This window comes from Amblyomma mixtum, chromosome 1 (genome assembly GCF_055824585.1).
Source record: "Amblyomma mixtum isolate Tamu chromosome 1, ASM5582458v1, whole genome shotgun sequence".
NCBI classification, from domain to species: domain Eukaryota; kingdom Metazoa; phylum Arthropoda; class Arachnida; order Ixodida; family Ixodidae; genus Amblyomma; species Amblyomma mixtum.
In genome coordinates, this window is record NC_143012.1 from 75,785,953 (window position 1) to 75,806,657 (window position 20,705).

General features: G+C 48.6%; 1 pseudogene; it reads left to right on the top strand.

Moving 5' to 3' along the window:
- Positions 1-20,705, top strand: part of LOC149366804 (uncharacterized) — a 70,680-nt pseudogene that overhangs the window by 11,387 nt on the left and 38,588 nt on the right.

Consider the following 20,705-nt stretch of genomic DNA (forward strand, 5'->3'; position numbering starts at 1 on the left):
GAACATCACCTTTATTGATGAAAACCATCGAAAGTAGTTGCGAACCACAATTCAACATGCCTTTGTTTGTTTTTGTTTTTTTTTTTGCGCGAAACTTCCACCCCAACAAAAAATTTGAGGATTCTTCGACGACCACTGAATAAATGGACTGACAACTGGCGTTAGACGCATGTTAACCTAGCTTGTTTGGCGCATGTACGGTACATGAAACTATGAAAGAGGGCGCATTCTGCTTGGATATTTTTTTTTGCTTTATATTTTTGTTATGTGGTAACATTTTAAGCTATCTTGAACTAACAGAAGCCACATCATACGGCCCCACAAAATACGCGAGTGTCTCAAGTCGTTTTGGCGAAATGCATCTTGAAGCTCCAAGTTTTTCACTTCAAAATTTTCAGGCTTTTGCTGCAGCTTTGTAGCAATACTTTGACGCATCCGTGTTTCCCATCCACTTCTCTCTTGTAGATATTGCTTTCTGTACTGCCTGTGGCCATGTGACTCATTCTCCAAAAATTCCAAACCCTTTTCACGTGTTTTGGCCTCTTTCCCTCTCTCTTTCAAGTCTTCAAGTCCAATATCTCCCCACCTGTTCTCCCGGCCGTGCCCTTTTCCAGGGAGCGGGCTAACCCCCCACCCCGCGAAGCGCTATTTTTTCTTTTTGGTTGTCACTTTCTCAAACCTGTTTTCCCTCGCACGCAGCTACGCGCTTCGCTGTTCCTCCACCTCCCTGTCTCCACCTTTCAGCTCGAGGACTTTCCTCGGAACCACAAAACCTGTGTAAAGGAAAATTACTCTCTCCCCTCCAGCAACCCCCCCCCCCCCCCGCACACACACACACCATCGTCTCCACTGCTCGTCTTGGAACCGCGCGACTCATCACAATAAGACATTCTTGACTGCACGGCGGAGCTCAACCACGTGCACAACCAACGCGACGAAAATGCATGCACACTCGAGCTAGCACCGTTCATAGTCTGTGCACGCGAAACGCCACACTCATATATTAGGAGAGCTCCGACGCTGTTCGTACCGCCTGCAAGATCTTTTGTAAGTACTAAAACTCTTTTACCTTGATATACGTCTGGAAGTTAAAGTGGTTTTTGTAGTAAATGTTGCTTTGACTACATGCGCCTTTATTTTTTAGGCAGGAGAAGAGAGCGAGCCAAAAAGCACGAGGAAGACTTCTGTGTACCCACTCTCATTGCGAAACGGCTTGCTTGACGTCGTGCGCAGTGGAATTGTGGCCGAATGGTGAGAATTTAATTTTTCGTCTTTGGTGAGATGAACTCACTAAAGATTCACTACTTTGGCTAACAGCGGGTTTGAACTCATATGACTTGAGATAGGATGCATTCGGGAATATGTCCTTTACCGCTTATGCACGACGGAAATCAGAACCGCTTAATTAATTTTCCACTGCAGACTAGTTGGTAAGAATATGTGTAATACTTCCGTAGTGTTTCTTTTTGCCTTCTACTCTTGCAGACTCAATAGAAAATCCGCAATTACTGGTTAAAGCTTTTGCCCAAGTTCTCTCGCCATGAAAAAGGGCATTACTCTGGACTATAAGACTAGTATTTTTGTGTGGTTTTCAAGTTGCAGTTTCGAATCCAACTATAGCATGCATGCGAAGCAACTAAGGTAAAACAAAGGTGCCCTGAGTTCCTTGCGTTCAGCGTATTTCGTCATAAATCGCAAGCCGCATTTTTAACCCCATTAAATAAAACTAATCAAAAATGTTGTTTTGACGTCCGTGTGGAAGAGACGCTACAACCTGTGCATGTTTACTGGAATAAAAAATTACCTCGCAATTTAGAGATACGAGTTATATTAAAACAAAATAATACATTAATCTGTTTTCAATATCACATTAATTTGCTTATCTCGCATTGAATATATTTACTGGGAGTGCGACACGACGCATTAAACTAAATTAAACCATTTGGTATAAGAGAAGTTTAGTAAATTAAATTCCACTTTGTGCAACTAATGTGGTGCTGGTTCTTAAGAATAAATTAAAAATTATCCTGTAAAATATGTTGCTAGTGTCTTCACGATGACTGTGTTTCACAGAATTCGGTGTTATTTAATCATTTTTGTTTTTGTTCTGTGATGGCCATAATTCAACTTACCATGACATCATGCATCTCTTTGCAGGCTTGGCGCTTCGTGAGGCCATCGTGCAAGAACTGGACGAGGAATTTCTTTGAATGCAGTCCAGCAGTCCCCTTGCAAGTGGAGTGCAACGATTACTTTGGATATGACTGATCAGTTCACTGGAGGACAGCTCCGTTGAGCGCTTTATGGATGCCTTAGCCGTGCCTCAGCAGCTTGCCGAGATGCTTTGTCCAACCTGATCGGCACGCACCAAACTTGAAAATAAATTGTTTTCCCACAGCCTCTGCCACCATGCTCTTGGGCCCCTTTTCTTTACTCCCCACGGTGGCTGGTGGTAGCGCAAACCATCCTGTGTGCGCTAGAAGCGTGATTCTTGTAACTCAAAGCAATAAACGGGTCTTTTTTCTGGAATTCTTTCGCAACCTCATTTATGAATATTTCCTAGGTAGAATGGTATGTATGTACATGCATCCACAGTGCCGGTCATTGGCGAGTGGGTTAATTGCATGTGCCAGCGTTCGAAAGCTGGATGCCATTATTCGAAAGCTGGAAACCATTATTCGAAAGCTGGATACCAATATTCGAAAGCTGGAAACCATTATTCGAAAGCTGGCTACCAATGTTTGAAAGTTGGCTACCAATGTTTGAAAGTTGGATGCCAGTATGAGACCTTTGCTGGTCCATGCTGCAGAACGAACATCGGGACTGCGTTGGCCGCTTGATCGGCCGAGCGTTGGCCCAAAACTGGCATGAAAGTAAGGCCAATGTGTGAAGTGGTAGCGCTCGGCCCAAATGCCAGTGTAGGACCGATGTTCGTGCCAAGTTTTGCCAACACTTGCGCGACGTTCGGCCAATGTTGTTGTGCTGCCTGGGTTCATGCCTCTGTGATGTCCCGAAACCCTTCAGATGAGGTGCGATATCGCGCCTACAACCTGCTTGAGTTTCTTGAGGGTGGTGAAGCATCGCAAATTTCGTGTGCAGTGTTTACGCTCCAAACATTGCAGGAGCATATAGTATGATGAAGGCGAAATTCTAGAGGCCCGTGTACTGTGCGGTGTCAGTGCACGTTAAAGAACCCCAGGTGGTCGAATTTTCCAGAGCCCTTCACTGCGGCGTCTCTCATAGCCTGAGTTGGTTTGGAACGTGAAGCGCGAATAAATCAACCATAGAAGGATCAACTGTTTTATTGTAGTCACCTAGACACCACTGCGAGTGACGCTGCCTCACCACTAGTACGCCACAGGAAGATTTCGTAGTTAATGCACTACGTATGGTTTGCTAAGGTGGTATATTTAATGCTTCTAAAAGCAAAGCACCCACTATGGCTGCGAAAACGCAGTGCTAAAAATGTCGCATAAAAGTGCTAACGAAGTTTAATAAAACCTCGGAGAGCCGCGAGTTCAGCAAGCTTTGTAATATAGGCTTGTTTTGTTCTGGTGAAATGTTACTATACCGCCAGTATTACGCAAAAAGGATTTTGAGGTAAGGATGGTTGCAGCGTTCGTTCCATCAGTGGACACATCAGCCGCGCCCAGAGAGCAGGGAGGAGGAAGCGAAAAATTTGGAGGACGCTTAAGCTTCGCTTTTGACAGTGGAATGTGACAGCGTGTTGCAGGGCGCCAGGGAGTCTCCCCACAAGCAGCACGCATTCTTCAAAATTATCAGGCCACGCGGCGCATTCGCCTAATCTGGACGCCTGCTCATGCTTCCCTTGCTGGTAATGAGGCAGCTCATAACCTAGCTCGAGAACAGTCCCGCCGAGCTGAGTCGTGCTGCCCACCCGCCTTATACTCCGGCAAGGACAGGTCGTTTTCTTACAGAGAAATCTTGCAGCACTACAGCCTTGCAAGACTCAGATTCGCCCCCGCATGTAAAACGCTTTCCAAACAAAGGTCGAAGCCTGGCTCAATCTTCAAACTAACACCTATCCAAATCCACAATTGTTTAGCTTCTATTTGGAAGGACTTTACTCAGAGAAAGCAAAATTTTGATAACAAAGCCGATCTAAATCGCATGATCCGGACCTGCCCGCAGGTCCCTACCCGCTAGTCTATTCATTACCGACCCTGATCATTGGGAGGATCTATTATTGCTCAGCACTGACCCGGGGCTCCTCCAGCTCCTCCAGCTCCTCCAGATGGCTGAAGACGCCGCCGCTGCCCAAGGGATAGCGGCCGTCGTTTAAGCGGGGGGCGACTTCGGGTCGCTCCTCTATATCCGCTGGAAATAAAGTTTCACCACCACCACCACCACCACCACGGGGCTTTACACGAAACGCCATCAAATTGCAAATTGGTTTTTGACGAAAGGATGTGACGCAGTAAAAGTCTCACTTAGCTTGGCAGACACCCGAACCGCGCATAATACGCAGCCCCCATTAGAGGTCGCGAGTTCCCACGATTATAGGTAAGTTTATGCTGCACAAAAAAAAAATAAGCTGAATCGGATGGCACCATCCGGAACAACCTGCGGCAAACGGTTGGTTACAAAGGCGTTACGGGTTACGGGTAGCTCCTGTAAGCCCTGCAGGAAGGTCTCTCAGGTCACTCCTGTAGCATATGTATTACGTTGTCTAGAACTTCAATAGCGCTCGAGTGGGCGGGCGTTGGAAGACGTTGTCTTTAACTGCTCGTGAAAGATGTACGCCGTGATTATTTGCTCTTACGTAGCGAACATTTATTGTTTTGTACGGAAAATCGCCGCCTGATCCCATTCTCTCGCCAGCGCCTGTTGAAAACTATGATGAGGAGATTTTGACAGTCGTCAAAAGAAGGTACCTTTCTAGCCATTACGTAAATAATGAAATGACTCTGTCACTGCCACTTTCCGGGCTATATGCGTACAGTCGGATAAAAAAAATGGCTTAAGTCAGTTATGCCTGGATGTCCGTAGCGAGAAGTATGATTAATCTTAATGTTTAGCTTCATTATCTCTATGATTACATCTTTATCGTTTAGCTTCAGTATTTATCAGTCTTTAGGTTTTGCTGTTACCTATCGTTAAGGCTTAATTACATTAAATACTACTCATTTTTAGAGTGTAACGCGTTTATTTTGAAAGTCTTTATCTTGTTGTTTCTAAATTGCCACAAATACGGCCTGATGGTCGGTGAAGTAGCAAGCAGCCGTCTCAATGGCTCCGACACAGTATTGACGTCGGCCTTGGCACGAGATGCCGAACTAGACGACGAACCATCGTCATCTGAATCCACTCGCCTGGCCGCTTCGTACTTACGACGCTTCTCGAGGCGTGCGGCTCGTTCTTCCTCCGTCTGGTCGGCTCGCTGCCTCCTCTTGGTTTCGTTCTGACGACGAAGCCTGGATCCTTTCAGTCTCTCCGACTTACTTTCCATATCTGCCGACGAATCCCACCAAGCCGCCCCTTCTGTAGATGCGATGCAACGCCGGCTCCTCTTCTGTTGTTGCAAAGTGGTTTCACCGGCTCCTCCTCTGACGTCATTCCAGATGGCGCAGCGAGCGGCGCTGCCAGCTGCGGTGGTTGCTAGGCAACGGCTCCGCTCGCGGTGAGGCCACCGTCCACAGCGAAACGGCGAGAATACGGCGAATGTAGCTCTTGCTACCAAAAAGATCACCACTATGACGTATAACCGGACCGGCATATAGCAACGCTCGGCGCTGTGGTTACAAACATGCTGTTAACTAGGGCCCGGAAATTAAGGCACTAAAGAACCCCGAAATAGGCAGGAATCTAGGCTGTAAAAAATATTGAAATAGGCGCTACAAAGCAAAAATAGGCGCTTTGAATAATGCCCTTTATTCATATGTAAAAGATTTGTAACTCAAGCACGGAGCGTAGGCAGTCCTCAACTGAAGCAATAAAGCGCATTCTCATGTTTTCGAAATTGAAGCTCCTTCGGTTTTCGCTATGCATAGCTTTGTACTTTAAAAGGCTTCTTTTGACATCACATGGAGTTAATAGCACCCTTTCCTTCCAGTCCCCGAAGTGTTGCTAGTACTTCTGCCACTATCTTCAATGAATCATCTATTTAGTGTCCAGTCTTTCCAACTTTGTCATCCTTTCGGTCAATTTTGAGAAGTTTGCACTAATGTATGTCAGGTGTCTTTCCAAACTCGTCTCTTGCTATACTTCGCGATTAACACTTCATTACACTGCGTTGAAGTTACAATTCGAGAAAAACGCTCGGCGAGACCCGCGCCTTTTGTGCATGCATCGGCGCGCGCCTTTCGCCATACATAGACAGATGTCTCAAAATTGAAAAACGGCACCGAGGACCGAAATGCCAGATTTGGGCATTTATAGGAAAAAAATGCGGGTAAATAGGTAGTATTTCCTAAAAAATGACAAAAAAGCAGGCATGTGCAAAAATCCCCCGTTTAGGCATTTATAGGCATGTTTACGCAAATGCCTAAATTTCCGGGCCCTACTGATAACAAAATTGCCAGGCTTGTACGCGAAGCACGGCGCTGCGCCAGCCTCAGTGGCGCGATGTTCGTCGGTGCGGTAACGTCATTGTGGTAATCTTTTTTTTATGCGAAGCATATTAACGTAGGTTTCGGGCCTTCGCGCGACGCCCCGCGGTGGCCACCATTGACCTTGAAGTAAGATCACATGATGTGACGTCACGTGATGACGTCACACCGGCTGCAGATGGGGCCTCATATCGCGCCGTCGGACGTCGCCCGTCGCCCGGCTAGCCCGGCGGAGGCCTCCACGCTTCGGTTCGCGCCGTCGCGCGCGACGCGGCGGCGGCGCCACCATCGCTGCATCACGTGATATGTGACGTCACGCCAGGGATGAAGCGGCGCGCGCCCACCGTCGCGTCAGTTTCTGTGCCCGCAACCGCGCCAGCGTCTTTGCGCCGGGCGTGTATGCGGTCAAGATGCCTCCAAACGCTAAGGACGTTAATAATAGGAATGCAAAACGAATCAGTGGGGAAACAGTTTAGACTTGGTGTTGTGTAGAAATGTTCAAAGACAATACAAAATAAGTGACGTGCAAACCAAGAGTCATGCATTTACGGACCATAAGAGTGTGTTTGTCGGGCTGCAAAGAATAAAGTACGACGATTAACCTAAAACCACGTCTCCGTTACTTAGCCCAATCCACACTGAGGCAGCTGCTTATGCTTCGCATCCACTGCGCTTACTCACCGGGCGTCGCCTCATCCGCAGCCTGATCCGGAATTCAATTTCAATCCGGCCATCACCTTTAAAGAGATCACCTCTCTTTATCAAAATTTTCATGGTCTCTATCCCCCTCCCTGTAAAGGCCTCACCAGGGTGGAGGAGCGCTGGCTTCTCCGCCTCTATACCAATACTGTACTGTGCCCGGCAGTACTTAAGCACTTCAATTCTTCTTTCTCGGGCGCGTGCCCACACTGTGAGGAGGAGTTTTCGGACACCTACCACATGGTGTGGGCATGCCCTTCCAATCCTGCCTACCCACCCCACCTCCACCCCACTCGAGAGGACTGGGAAGCTGCCCTGCGCGGCTGCTCCGAACTCCATGCCCAACAGGCATTGGTAGCTAGAGCCCGGGCCGCTGCGGAAGCTACAGGGATCCCGGACTAGGGATCCCTCCTAGTGTTTGTAAGGGGCGGGCCCTTCCGGCTCGCCCCATCGACCTCTCACTGTAAATAGGCATAAAAGTTTTCCTCCTCCTCCTCCACTGGGCTTAACCTTGAAAAGCCTCCAATTTTTTTTTTTCGTCGCGACTGTACCTCACTAGAACATGTATTTATTCGAGAGCATTACATTCCAAGGACCCCATCCCGTAAACTTCCGTCGATTATACAGCAGCTAGTAAAGCGTGAGACAAACGCGTCTAAAAAGGCTGCGTTAAACTTTGGTGTTTCTGAATACTTTCCTTTTTACCTCGCGCTTCGCCGCAACATAAAACATGTGTGAATCTTATTCGTTCTTATTTTTATCCCGCGCAGTCCAATATCTGGGTCAAAGTACTTGTAGTCGCAAGTGAGGGCATTAACAATCGACCAGAAACGTCCGCAATAAACTTTCGCGCTTCTTTCTTACCGCTGGTTCATAGAGTAAGCACTAGGCAAGCAGCTAGTCACGTCGAAAACAAGCCACGCTTTTCCGCTTCAGCACTGAGCACGTTGGATGGTTCTTGTGTTGGAGGCCGTAGTTTATCATCTGCATATAATGCGCCGCAAACTACAAACAAGCATCTGCTGATTTTGTGTTCCTCGGTACGGCGAAGCACTAAACCTAGAGCGGCATTTTTTTGTTATTCTAGACGTGACTGCTGAAAAAAGCAGTGAGAAAGACTGGCGGTGGAAACGAGCTGCCTCGTCTGTACTGTGAGGAGTTCACAATGCGCGAAACGGGAAGTAGAGCGTGGTTAGATGTGGCTGCGATGCATTATGCATGCGCGCTTCTTCACGCAACAGAAGCAGTCGGCTCTCAACTGTGCCACCAAGTGCCCAGCTTTCCATATATTTCGTTTTTGTGTTCGTTCTGCTTGTGCACAGTTTCATTGCTAAGCGAGCATTGAACGCCGCATTTAAAGTCTTTTCTCAACATTTCCGCCGCTGTGTGGAAAGGCGTGTATTAGTACTGAACAAGGAAGCTTACTCGCTGCATTCTTTCGTTATCACATATCAAATATCTGCGTTATGTTGTGTTGCTTTTTGTGTTGGTATTTTTTTCAGTCCACTCCAATGTGACACTGTTGGACACAAAAGTGCTGATGAAGTCCAGGTTTTTGGACACAAATTTCAATATTGAACAGTTGCAAACTAGTGTTATTGAAATACTGAAGATAATGGTCCGTTTTCTAAATGCGAAGCGAAATCATTGAAATTTCGTAAATCCCTCGCATCGACTAGTTAAGATTGACACAGAACAACAAGGGGGAACCGTTAAGCTAGGAACTGCGCAGCACAAACTTGGGCAAGAAGAGCACAAGGACAGAAGAGGGGATGTTTTTGACATTATAAAAATCTTTAATAGCAAAAGAAATGCGTCTGTCGAGGGAAGTTCTGCAGTCATACTCGTTGCTACAGAGAACTCTTACAACATATGAAATAATTGCTCTCATCAACGATTTCCCGTTTAAAAATGTCCTTCTCCGGAATTTCAGGATATGAACCGTCATTAGCATAAAGAGAATGGGTGGGACAAAAAGCGTTTTGTGTTAATGTTAAGCGTTAATGTTACGGCGCAAACGTTTTCAGTTTCCACGTAACGAACCACGCCAAAAAATACAAAGGTTAGCAGATTGCAAAACATCTTGTGTTTGATTCAAGAGCAGCTCAACAACCGGGCGCACGAAGATCTCCGGAAAGCATTCGGTTTGACGTCACTATTATTGTGCCTGTTGGGGCAGCGCCCTTGAAGACTGCGTGTGTAGGCTGTGGGCGTCCCGGCGCTTTACAAATTGCTGGGCGATGCAAAGTTCCTGCGCACAGAAACATGATAATGCAATCCGCTTTTCGGTAATCGCGAAAAAACAAGCGCAAAAGCTACGGGAGGGAAGCTGATCGTGTAAGGGAGCATTGAGACTGCCCAGACATTATTTCACTGATGCAGCAGGCACCGAATTGCGTGAGGGGGCTAAAGCTCGGCATCGAAAGCGCCTTCGTGCGTGTAAAAAGAACATGAAGAAAGTGAGTGGGAGGGTGAACAGGAGGGCGGAGGAAGGTCGTATGACCAGCCTTCCGGTTATATTTCAAAGGCCTTCAGGGGTAAGAACACGGCGAGAGGCTTCATGCACAGGGCTCGTACTCAGAGATGCACCTACAGAAAACGGGAAAAAATGCAGCAGAACATAAGCTAGTCAAACCAAGCGATCCATATGTATCAGCAGCGCGAACACCACACAGGCAGAAGAAGGAGAAGAAGGTAAAGAGGTAAATAAGAGGTAAGGACTCCTTCTTCTTCCTGTGTGGTGTTCGCACTGCTGATACATATGGATCGCAACCAACTAGCCCGACAGATGGTGTTAAACCAAGCGACACGTGCAATTAAAGCCCTGAGGGAAGCCAAGCTCGCTTTGACGAGATAGGTAATAAAAAGACTCATATTTCCACATTTCTTGATTTCTTTCGAAGCCCTTTTTTGCATAAAGTCCAGCTGCCTTCTTTTATGTACAGACAATGAAATAGAAGAACGTATATCGTCAGTCTTCTTTGTGCGCTGCGCTGCTCGAACTTTACTCACATGAAAGATTTTTTCGCCAGCAGCGAAGACAGACCACTAAACTAAATTATGATTTTACACAGCATAAAATTATGATTTTAGACATTTTTATTTTTAACCTGTAGGATACACCTTTAAGATGTTCTGAAGGAAGCTACGGCTTGCACATCAGCTTAAAAAAATTGTCTTGCTGCTTTTTCTAAACCATAGAGAGCAAATAAATCGCCCTGCATTATCCTCGACTCATTTTTTACCCGAAGGAATTCAGTGCATGCTTATGATATTTTGTTTGTGTTCCAAATAGGCCCGCTGGCAGACTTAAGGATCTTCGCTGACGAAAAGCCGCTTACGGTGGACCGAAGCGTGGCTCCCGAAAAATTCTTTAGCGCTGATAGCTTTGGCGCATATAGCAGGTCGGCTGTTTTCTTGAAAAAATGCTGACGGAGATAATAAAGAATCGTTCGAAATAATTGAGGTGCTGTAAGAGCCAAACATTCGGGACGTCCGTTTCCTTCTTTATTGTCCTTTCTGAGAGCGTTGAATAACTGGCGAGAGAACTGCGTTTGCTCGTCTCACTACCACCGCTTGCGTGGAGTACGCTTCATAACTCCAAGTGCGGCCGTTTCTTCCTATCGATTCCTGTCGCTGTCGAGCTTCGTTCACTGTCCCGCTTCCTGTCATGGCGATTGCAGTGCAGGCAAGCCGAGCCCCCAGAGGTGTGCGAATACTATGGTCACGGCACGTGAACCATCGCTGGCCTGCACGTAGAGCTTGAATGACCTGATTATACCGTTTAATCGCTACCAACTGCCACTTTCCTACACTCTTTCTAGCTGTTTACTAAAATAGTTAGGGAGGGTGAGATTTTAATGGCCTTCTGAGTTGCACTTGCTGTTATGAATTTTGTAACCGATGAAGGGTTAACATACGTAAATGAGGGCGTTTGTAATTCGATTTGTGCCTTGCGCCCGAAGATGAAAGCGATATTGTCCACTCCATTCCTCCTTTCTGTGTGTTGGCTTCAGTTCTGAATGCGACTGTTGCCACTGGCTACCGTCCAAGCAGCAAAGGCTGCCGTCCGTCTCCATTACTGAGAGGCTTTATTAAATACCGCTCTGACAGCCTACTACACTTGCACCGATATGGTTTGGTTTGGTTTATGAGGGTTTATTGTCCCAAAGCGACTGAGGCTATGACGGACGCCGTTGTGAAGGGCTCCGGAAATCTAGACCACCTGGGGTTCTTTAATGTACACTGACATCCCACAGTACACGGGCTTCTAGAATTTCGGCTCCATGGAAATTCGACCGCGCGGCCGGGATCGAACCCACGTCTTTCGGATCAGCAGCCGAGCGCCATAACCACTGAACCACCATGGCGGCGGCGCCTATATGTGTGTGGCGTCGATGGCGGCGCTGGAGTCAATGGACTACTGCGTAGATCTCGCTAACATTTCAGACATGTAACCGCAGACCCTTTTCCGTGGTAATGTTTTTGCATAATGGAATGGCTGAGTTCAACCGTAGGTTCAGCTTATGGCAATTTAAGTAGTGAAACGAGCATGTATTGCAAGATTATTTCTAAACAGACGCTTCGAAGGAACGTGGCCGCCTGGTCACAGTGTGCGAAAAAAAAGTGTTCACGAACAACTTGGACTGGGACAGGCTACGCAGTCCATTGAATTTCACAGGACCCTTGTAATACTGAAGACCCGGTTCACCCTAATGTCTTTTGAGTGTATGAGGGGAATAAATATTCGCGCCGGTTAGTCTCTAGTCTAGTAAAATTCAATTCAATCTTCTCCAGTCCAATTTAGCTAGTCCAGTTATAGTAGTCAAGTCTTGCCCAGTCGTCGCTGTCTGCCTTCCTCTTATCGTCTCTCTTCTTTTGGCTGGTTCTCCTCTCACATTCTGAAGTGTACTGCAGAACACGTCTCCAAAGGCGTCAGCCTCTGAGCCATAATATGAGAGCAGTAAAAATTGGCTGCGGGTTAGCTCTGGTTAAACCTGGAGTGACGCGAGAGCTTCGCTGAGCCGCCTACTTATACAGCTGCGACACCTCTCCCCCTCTCCACTCCCCCCCACTCGACCCACACGGCGCATGCGCACAGCTGTTGCAGCTCGGTTCTCCGCACCACGTGACCAACCGGCTGAAGGCCACGGCGCCGCCACGGAGCCCAAGGGGTGCCACGCCGAAGGCTCGAAGAGCTGGCGTAGTGTAGCTCTTGCTACAAAAACTGACAAATGAGCCTGCCTTGAGAATGAGCCGATGTCAGCAGCAAGCGAAATAGTGCTACAGCTGGGAGTGCTGTTCCACCAATGTTTCTCTCTCGGGCAACGGAACGAATAATTGTAAAGGAGCTCAACTAAAAGGAGACCACTGGACTTACCTTTGGAGCAGAGAATACTAAAATAAACAGAAAAAATACACTCTGATTTCGAGTATGCCCTTAGGGCGAGAACGTGTAGGAAACACATTGAGATGCAAATGAGAGGTGCTTAAGGTCGGAACACCCCTAAGTGCTGTTGACGATGAGGCCAATACAGCCTAGACAATGGCTAGTGCCTGGGGAGATAAGATTTGTCAAGAAAGATAAATACTTAAAGAAGGCTTGGTTTGGTTTATGGGGTTTAACGTCCCAAAGCCCATACTTCAGTTATGAAGAGCCCATACTTCAGTTACGTCAGCGACTTATTGCAACATAGGCTACTGCTGACCAAACTCACTCAACAGTTTTTCGGCAACACACCGTTTGATTCTCCTCTCGTCACCAAAACTTAGTCTCGATCGACGACAAGGACTTGTAACTAGAAGATTATTGCACTGCTTCCCGCATAATCATCACCACTTAGAAAGAAACAATTCCTGGCGCTTGTAGATTGGAGTCTCTTCACCTTCATAGCGAACCAGTCGGTAAAATACCGTAAAAATGGAACACTTGCAGTTTGCCACTCCGGGCAGCTGCGAATGCGCTTGACAGTTTCTCGGGCGGAGCTTTCTCTGCATTACGGCACACAATTCGCTGGGATTCGCGGCCTAGGGAGTGGAGTGACAGAATTCTTTAAGAACATTTGTGCGAGTACAAGACTGTTGGAATGCAGGGAGCACTTGAGAAGTTAGCCGCGGCGTAAAACATTCCCCTCTCGATGGAAGGACGCTGAATTAAAAAAAAAACTGCAGAGAATGTTTACTACATTCGAATCGCAGCGAAAGCACTTATTTGCGCTACGTAGAAGACGGCGGTCAGTAGGCAGTGCGGCGGGCCGGTGTAGAGGGAAGTTCATGAAGACGACGCTCCCCAATGCACACCGCGAGGCGCGTTGGCTGCGGCGATAGCCTAGTCATTCTGCTTCCGGCCACGGTCGTGAAAAGACGCAGGACGGCTGGCTTTTCGCGAGCTGTGATAACGGCATACGCTGGCCGTGGAACATCATTTTTGGACGGTTTGAAAGATTACAAGATTGTACTGCCGCCTCTGCCACCTTAAGCCCCACTTCGTGCGGCTGAAGGTGCACTGGGGTGCCTTCAACGTGAGCAATGGAACTCTGAGGCGGGCGTTCGCTGAATACGGCGAAGTGAAAGAAGTCTCGGGCGGTAGATGGAAGACCGGCGGGTTTGGAAACGCTGACTCGACTGCTCGAGTGGTGCGGCTGGTTCTACGAGAACGTGCGAGCCTCGAGCGCCTACCCCATCAGATGCGTATCGGGAACGGGACGGTGTTATTCGTCGTGCCTGGGCGTGCGCCGATATGTCTCCGCTGCCGCAACACAGGCCTCATTAGGCGTGACTGCAAGGTGCGCAAGTGTAGCCAGTGCCACGCATACGGCCACGAAGAGGCTGACTACACGAAGTCGTAGGCCCGCGCTGCCTGGGCGAGGAACACTCGGTGAAAACAGTGAGCTGCATATGGACGAAGCTGAGCAGGCCGCCTCCAACCCAGTGGTCGAGGCCCTGGCCAATCTCCCGCCGTGGGTATGTGCCATGCCTTAGGACATCATCATCATCGAGGCCCAATCCACTGTATTCACGCGCAACGACATGCCACGGACTGCTGAATCAACGCTTAGCCGACTGGTTACCGCTCAGGTCGGTCACGGTTACCGAGCCACTGCAAAATGGAGCCATTTAGCTTCAGCCCTGCTGAAGCTAAATGGCGCCATGAAGACGTCGCTTCAATGAGCCCGGTTCAAAGGCAACGTACGCTACAAAGCCAACTCGATGCCGGCGAGGTGAAAAAGCAGCGTGTCACCAGCGGGCAACGATCGTCGTTGCTTCCTCGCTGGAATTACTCCAAGTCGGGACGGCACGACACGGCGCGACGTTGTGCTACAAAGGTAAGCGTCGTACTGGTGGCCTGGTCTTGTTAAGCGATTGCGGCTTTTAAAAGACACCTTGCCGTAGCCACGCTTAATGTCAGAGGTTTTCATCCAGGAGGAGGCAAAATCAGCTGTTACGACTCGTGACTGAGCAGGAATTGGATATTGTAGCAGTACAAGAGACCAAAATCGACAGTCAAGACCAGACCGACAGTATGGTTCGTCCGTTCAGTAGGCGATACTATGTTTGCGTGTCTCATGTGGTGGGTACTTCGGCAGGGTGCATGCTTTTGATCTGCCAGTCACTGAGAGTGATTGTGGAAAGAGTTCAGACTTTCGTTTTCGGTCATTGCATTCTCTGCGACGTCACATTTGCTAGTTTGGAGTGGCGCGTCATCTGTATTTATGCGCACACTAACGTGGAAGCGAGGCGAAAACTTTTTGAGGCAGTTGGAAACTGTTGTGATACAGACCGTCTGGTCGTCTTACTTCGCGATTTCTACTGTGTGAGCATGGAACGCCACAAGACCAGTTCGACTCCTAATAGAGATGCGAGTACTGCCTGCTTGAGTGACGTAACTGATCACTGTCATCTCGAAGATGTGGGCGATGGTCACGGGTGCGGTTTTGGTGTTTGTTGTACCCATTACCAGGGAACGAGTCACGCGCGTTTGGATGGGGCGTACGTGTCCGTCGAACTGATACCATTATGCGGCGAGTACCGCGTATAACGAGTGGCGTTTAGTGACCATTGTCTTGTTATCTTCCGCGTAGCAAAAAGAAAATAAACGAAAAATGAAAAGCAAATTCGTGTGGGAAAACTTGAAACTTAATGAGAAGCTGCTGCAAGATGATATCATTATGGAACCTGTAGCGTCGGCGATGCACGAAATGCAAATAGAAGACAACAAACTTCCTGGAGTGAAGTGGGAAAGGTTTAAGCAGGCCATGAAATTGACACCTATTGAACAATCGTGTGATGTAAAGCAAAAACAAAGAGTGAACGAAAATATGCTTAGAGACGACTTAAAACCTTTGATAACGCAAGAGGGTAAGAAGCCAGGAGCACGCATTGAAGAAATTCGCTCCCTTAAAGGGGTAGAGACACCAAATTTTTGTGTTGTATCTGTGGGTTGTAAATAATGCGTAGCGGTTCAGTGAGCATGGAACACCATCTTAGAAGCATGAACTCGCATTATATAATTAATAATCGTATTATTTGTACCCAGCAGTTTCGGTTTCGGTTCGTAGTTGCCAGGTTTTGCCAGGCTCTTTCATGACGTCAAAAACCAGACAATGCGTTGTCACGTGGGTCCGGAAAGCCGTGACGTCGTGTAGGCATGTCGTCTGCTTGACACGCAAGTGGTGCGCGTAAACACGGAGAGCCGGGCGGAGGGCAAGTCGAACAGCTCCGAGTCGGAAAGAAGAGTTTTATTTCGGCGAAGACACCGATTATGAGGAATCGCGGGATGAAGCAGACGAGGAAGAAGAAGCCGCGGTTCGAACCCCGACAACCACTTCATTTTTGATCCGTTGGCCAGCGATTCCGAAGAGGAGGCAGGCGTCAGGCCCGACGCAGCTCAGATTGTGCCAGCGAACGCCGAGCGTGTAGGCAACGTCAAATGGTAAAGGCGCGTTCACACTACGCCGACGGTCGGCCGATTTCAGTCTGGCGATGGTCGGCGGCAGCGATTTTCGTGCCGTCGGCGCGTCTGTCACACTGCGCAGATGCCGACCGAGCACCGGTCGTCGCCTGACGAGCGCATCGCCGTCGCGTCGCCGAGATAGCAGCCGTCGGCCGACCCGTGTGTCACACTCTGCCGACAACAGCGCCGACCTCACGCCGACGTTGTCCCATCCCGACAGCTCGACGCTGCTTCTTCGTGCGCGCTGCTCGTCTGCTAGCTCCGTTGATGAAGGCGTCGTGGAAATCGGAAATCGAACTTATCTTCTATTATGGGACGAGTTCGCACTAAAGCGATGTGAAGAGTAGGCCTTTTATTATAGCACAGTCGACTTCCAAAGCGCCGTCAACTGCGGAAGCGAGACCACCTAGGCCCTGCGACGACTAGGGCAGCCTGGGACCAGCGCGCAGTTCAGGCGCGTTCACACTAGGCCGACGGGACCCCGAGGTCGACGCGACAGTGACGCCGACGGTCGCGTCGGACAACCTGGTCGTTCCCCGACTAGCCAGTCACACTGCACCGACGACGACGACGACGCCCCAACGACCAAGCGTCGTCCTAGTGTGACAACGCCGCCGACCAAAACGAGACCCGTTGGCCGACGTGCCTTGGGCATTCGGTGGCCGAGCGAAAACATTCGCCGACCAAAAACAAGTAGCGAGCTCAGAGCGCGAAGTGCAATCATTATTTAGACAAATAATGCACGCGCAGCAACATTCATCAAGCCATATGGCCACTTGGCCGACGCGCCGCACTGATCGTCGCTTGCGAACTGCCGCCCCACTGCAAGCAGGGACACGGAGCGGTCGGTGAGCATCGCTGCGCCGCTCTACCCAAGCTCCGCCCGCAACCGGTGTCGCACTTCGCCGCCGTACAGCAGTCCCTCAGAACGACTGCTCGAGCAGCGACAAAGCATGCCTGCTTATGTTTCGAGCTTTCGGCAACGGCATCACTCGCGGGCACTCCGGGCGACGAGCTCTTCTGCTGCCTGGTTGCCGTGGTCGTCGCTAGGCCTATAGCCTCTTCCGCATCGAAGTCGCAGCGGCCGGCGCTTCGGAAGTCGCCTGCGCTATAATAAAAGGCCTACTCTACATATCGCTTTACTGTCAACAGCATCATCTCACAATAAAATAATAGTATGGTAAATCTCCACGACGTCTTCAGCAGCGAAGCGAGCGGGCGCCAGGCGAGCCGGACTGCAACGTCGGGCCAGCGGCAGCTGCGAGGCGGTTGTGGCAAAAAGTTTGCTCGTATCACAGTCGTTACCTTTGCCAGCAGCTCAGTATTCGTCAGCGATCCTCAAAAATGACACATTTTTCACATTTCTTATCCCAGGTTTATTATTTACGTCAAGAACACACTTTAGCTCCTTTTTATGACGCCGGCAGACGGGATCCAGGCTGGCCGGCCGGCCGGCATGCTCGGCGTACTTCACGTTCGCACAAGAAAATACATAACATCCATGATACTAGAGAATGCTTCCTACATTAGAGCACGGGCAATATGCCTCTGCAAAAGTGGATCTTTCGGCAACGACATCGCCTGCGGCAACGCCGGGCGTAAAGCACCATCGCACTCGCGAGCGTGCAGAAAAAAAAAAGACTCGTGAGCACTCGTAACCAAGGTTGCTAGGCCGCGAAACCGCAAAACTTGGTCCCATACGTCAGAAAACTGTGCAATGACGTAGGAAATACTTGCTTGTGTTTTCTTCTCTGTTCCTACGTCACAGTGATGCACTAGCGATGGCTCAGACTTCAAGAGTGAGCATTTTCACAAAATTTAAAATGAAATTAAAATATGTTCTAGACCTCCCTTAAATTTAATACTTCGCTCTTATGGTCCTCACATACAAAGGAAACGTATGGCAGTCTTTTGTACAACTTCGGAATTTGATGTCTCTACCCCTTTAAGCTGAAACGAGAGGCAATCGATACGGAATGGTATCAAGGAGCAGTCGTGAGAGCGAGGGCACAGCTCCTGATAACGGGCGAAATGCCCAAAAAACGTGCTCTCGGCTTGGAAAAGAGGCACGCTCACAAGAATGACATACTGAAAATAGAGTGGAACGGTGTAATTTACTGTGATCAAGCTAATATAGAGAGGGCCTTTTATGAATACTATACCGGGCTTTTTGGTTGCACCAAACTAAGAACCGAAGTCTTTAAAACCCATTTTCTTTCTTTCTTGCCGATGCTTAGCGATGAAACGAAAGAACGGTTTGGCTTGGTTTGGTTTATGGGGTTTAACGTCCCAAAGCGACTAAGGCTATGAGAGACGCCGTAGTGGAGGGCTCCGGAAATTTCGACCACCTGGGGTTCTTTAACGTGCACTGACATCGCACAGTACACGGGCCTCCAGAATTTCTCCTCCAAAGAAATTCTAGCCGCCGCGGCCGGGATCGAACCCGCGTCTTTTGGGTCAGCAGCCGAGCACCATAACCGCTGAGCCACCGCGGCGGCAAACGAAAGAACGGTAAGAACTGCTTATATCAACCGAAGAAGTGCGGAAAGCCATAAAAAACCTCATCCCTGGAAAGTCTCCATACCAGATGGCCTGGTAGCATCGCTCTATAAGGCACTCGAGAATAATTTTGCGCAAGTTTTGGCTACGCTGTTTAATGAGGCTGATGATAAGGATATGCTTTTCTCGTCATTTCTAACAGCCCACACAATTTTAATACCAAAACGCGACGACGAAACTATACTGCGACAAGTTACTGCTTACCAACAAATATCTCTGACAAGTATAGATTATAAGATCTTCATGAAAATTCTGGCCAATCGACTCCAGACTGTGGAGCAAGAATTAATAGGCCCACATCACCTTATGGTATTAAAGGCCGCACTATACAGCGTGTTTCACGTAACTCGAACCAAGGACCAAAAAAAGTTGTTCCCCAGAGCTGGTTCAAACCAAATATGGCGCTCTTCAGAGTATTTCTTAAATTACGCTCAATTAGTTAATAACCTAAGATTAGTTACGAAAAATTTTTAATTTGCGCTTTAGGGTCGCGTGCCTTTCATTAAGCTCTAGAGGGGGTTATGAAACAACCGATCCAGTTTTTTTTTAGCAACATATCTTGTACGCGGTCCTTTTTTCCAGATTTTAAAGAAAGCCAGTGAAATATGAAAAAAAACCACGTGATTGCGCTTTTGCGCTACTTTATTGTAGCACTGCCAAGCGCATCTTCAGTGAACGAAGAGTGGGTGCTTACCGTGTCGAAGAGATCGGCGGAAGCTGCTCTCAGCTTTGCATTGAAAGTGATTCAGCAGATTCTTCGTGAACATGGAGAGAGAGAGAGAGAAACAACTTTATTGCCATAGACTGGCGGGATTTAGGGCAGGTGGGCTTGGTGTGGCCCCCAGGTGGGGGCGACTTCCTGGGCCCACGAAATGAGTGCCAGTTGGATGCTCTTGTCTGGCCTTCTGAGGAGTTGGTTCCATCCGTCTTCGGAGGGAGCTGGCAGTAAGGTTCGAGGGGGCGGATTTCCCGCGCAACCCCAGAGGATGTGAGCCTGGGTGGCGATTTCTCCCTGGTAACAATTTTGGCAGACGGGGTCGTGAACATGGAAAGCGCTCGCCTTGATCCGTGATAAGTGATAAGGAGGCCGTCGACAGCCAACTCAGACGGAGCTTCTATTGAACCATCGCATAGGCAAAACAAAAAAGGAAAGGAAAGCAGTGCAATCGCGTATTTCAAGGTAGCCTCCGTTTTTTTTTTATCATTTTTGCAGCCCGTCGAATTGAGCGGTGGCCGCTCACTTGGGCACGGTCAGCGCGCACGTCTCTTACGTTCAAAACACGGTTGGGGGCGCTGGAATATGGTAGGGCATGAGCGCAGTCACGTGGCTTTTTTTTCATAATTCGCGGGCTTACTTTAAACGCCGATAAAAAGGACTACGTATAGAGACGTTGCTGCAAAAAACTGGATAGGCTCTTTCTTAACCCCCTCTACAACTAAAGGAACACACGTGACCCTAAAGTGAATAATAGAAAATTTGGATAAATAACCTTAGCTAATGAACTAATTAAGCATGCTCTTAAGAAGGCTCTTAATTAAGCATACTCTGAGGGGCACCACACGACTAGAAATAATATGCCTCTGGTTACACCCAGCTCCGCTCAACCACTATTTTAAGTCCTTAGCTCAAGCTACGCGACACACCATGCATATACCAACGTCCACAGAGCCTGGTCTGTGCTCGAGTGTTGTGATGCAATGCATGAAAGCATTGCAATGCTCCAGCTTGATCTAGAGAAAGCCTTTGACAGGGTTCCACATGACCTCCTGTTCTCTGTTAGAGCACGTGAATGTTGGATCAGTCATTTGTCAGGGCGTAGCCATGGGATACAGGGAATGCACGACGAGGTTGATAGTAAATAAGGGGCTCGATGCCCGTATCCGAGGGACTCGCTCCGTGCGTCAGGGTAGCCCCCTGTCACCGT